Genomic DNA, 2,942 nt, shown 5'->3' with positions numbered 1-2,942 from the left:
GGAGCTCTTAAAACACCCGTGAGCCAATATATTTAGTATAATATACCACTTTATTTCATTAGTCTCTGCCAAATTAAGGGTTAAGTGAAAACGCATTTTCTCTGAGTAAAACTAGGTTTTCGTATCGCCTTGATGAAAACGCGTTTTCAATGGTTAAACAAGTTTTTCCTACTCCTCTACTGTTATCTGTCATTTATACATCCATGAACACGAATATAAGAACCTACATTAAAGGTTTGAAGAAAAGTCTATATTGTCTATTCCTCATAACAGCACTTGCGCTTTAATTAATCGCTATAACGATACTGTGACTAATGGCTACCAACCTAACAAAATCAAATTTAATACAGTTTCAAACTAAGTGCATTGCTGCCAACTTACAAAATATTCATTTGGTTGAATAGTAGAAACAATTGCTTCATAAGTCAGAAACACTCATGTGACACCCGTAGTATTACAATATCCATAGACTACGAAGACCGCATAGCGTCGCTTGTTAGTCTCCATAGACTATTGGGGCCAAAATCGAGAAAAAAACAGTCCAAAAATTTACTTAGCAAAGAACAAGTACCAGGGCCTCATGACTTACGAGAAGGTGTCGCTGAGCAGCCGGGCCGCCAATGTATGCTCGCCTCGCGTATCTTAGATGTATACTCTTGGTTTGTTTACCTACATACAGTGTATATGATTCTAACCGAGTTTAAAGTATTATTATTGTTTACTCGTAGGAAAAGTATTGCATGCAACGTTGTATAAGTAGGTCAGAAAATGCTCGTGGCGTATTCCTTAACAATAACTCACGCCACTCGCCTTTTTTGACCATTCTTATACAACTGTTGCATAATACTACATTATGATACAAGTGTGCTGAGTTGGTCATTACACACGAGGCGATATTGTGCAATAAGAAAGCCGATGTGTGTAATGACGAATTTTCGTATTTCTATTCGACGAATGGAGATCAAATCGATAAAATATTATGTTTATTCATTAATGTATTTTATCATTTATAATGTATAAATTATGTTTAGTGTAAAGAGGTTTTAACCTCTTTGAACTAACATTTGAAACCAAATAGTTGGTTAAAAAGAAAGTATTACTCTACCAAATAAGAAGGCTCCGTTTCCATGCATATTATTAGCAATCAGTGACCTTCTTAACTCAGTCGGATAATATAATAAAAAAGCACGAGTGTTATAATATACTGAAAAAGCACGCGTGTTTAATATCTTGGATTATGAGTCAAAAATCGGTGGAATAAAAACGCCATTTTGAGCAAGTGTGTTGAAAAATACTATTACGAAACGCCTTGGCGAAAACTAGTTTAAACTATGGAAAACGCGTATTAATTAGAAACGGGTTTTTACACATATACAAGTACAAGCTTATTATTGTATTTAAGAGACAAGTATACCACTTACTTGAAAAACAAAAAGAGAAAATGTTTTTCCTCTTCTAAATATTTTCCATTCTCCATGATTTTTAACATGTGTCAATAACACAATGAAAAACTAGGTTTATAGGTTGTCCTTTTATTCAAGAGCAATACAATTTTTTCTTTATTTTTTTTTTATTAGACAAAAAGGCGAAACCTAGAAACCTATAATATATTATTCTGGAGCGATCGACATCAAAATGAAAACCGTTTGTCTCTAAATGGAATTTCATAGAAAAAGTGCTGTTATTTCGTTAGGATCGCAAAGCTTTTCTTCCCTCTTAACAATTCCAAAAACCATACAGTTATAAATAAATGTTTTCTTACTACGGCTAATAATTGTAAGTAGCTCCTATCTTTGTACATCTGTCCTAAACCAATACATGTGAATGGTCGGGTAGTGTAAATGTTTTTGTAAATACTCGAGAGCAAATAGGAGGGAGACACGACGGCCCTTGTGTCGGATACTGCGCTAAACGAGGCCGCGCGAGACCAAATAATTCTATTAGTGAGACTTGAGCAATTTCTCTTGCCGGTTGATGTATCGTGCTCTTTAAAATCTCGGTGTTATAAAAAAAAATTGACTTTTTTATACAACCTACCTATATTTTTATTTATTTATTTACGAGTAATAGCTGATTGACTTCAAGTATTATTGAGCTTACTGTGGGACTCCTAGCACTATTATTCGCGGTAACGAACCCTTTACATTAGGTAAATAAAACAATAGGTAGCTTTTCTGTCGTTCATGGGAATGACGAATGTTTTATGCATACAAAATAACTAGATATTGGTTTGATATAATGACATATTTAGTGATCCACGTTGTAAAGTATCCAAAGTAGCAGCTTCTAAGTTACATGAAGCTTATGATAAACTAGAGACGCTAACAGGCCTATTCATACGTACGCTACTGATATCAGAATGATATTTGAATCATTATTTAGTTGATTAGCTAATTATCGTGCGTCTCGCCCGCGTGAATACATGTCCGGATCACGGATTACTTAGATGTCATTCTGATATCTGTGCGTTCGAATTGGCCTGTGAGTTAAAGTTTGATAGTGCAACATAAATCTCTATCAAAAAATAATAACTGTACCTAATAGTAGGAGAGCACAACATAAGGTAGGAAAGCAGTTCAAAAGTGGTGCATAGCAGAGAGGATCGCGCGAGTCGCGGCCGCCGGCAGGTGGCTTAAATTACCGCATTTGTTACACGTTTACACGAAACTGTATCAATATTTCATGCGGATTTACACCAGCTATCGCGAGGGTTTGCATTTTGCTGTCCTAAAAATACGCGCACTTGCTATCAACCCCACGAAGCCTCTCCTATTTGAATAACAAACTTTTTTTATCAAGAACCACATTATGAATTGAACGTACTGAAGTATAATATGAATTGAAGGCTTATCGAGAACACTTTTATACAACCAAGAGGCTTTTAGATAAATCTCGGCAACCTAAAAAGTTTCCAGTGCTCGTACCTACAAACTATCATTTCA

The sequence above is a fragment of the Cydia pomonella genome, chromosome 4, assembly GCF_033807575.1.
Source record: "Cydia pomonella isolate Wapato2018A chromosome 4, ilCydPomo1, whole genome shotgun sequence".
Taxonomy (NCBI): domain Eukaryota; kingdom Metazoa; phylum Arthropoda; class Insecta; order Lepidoptera; family Tortricidae; genus Cydia; species Cydia pomonella.
Note: the sequence above shows the minus strand (reverse complement) of the source record.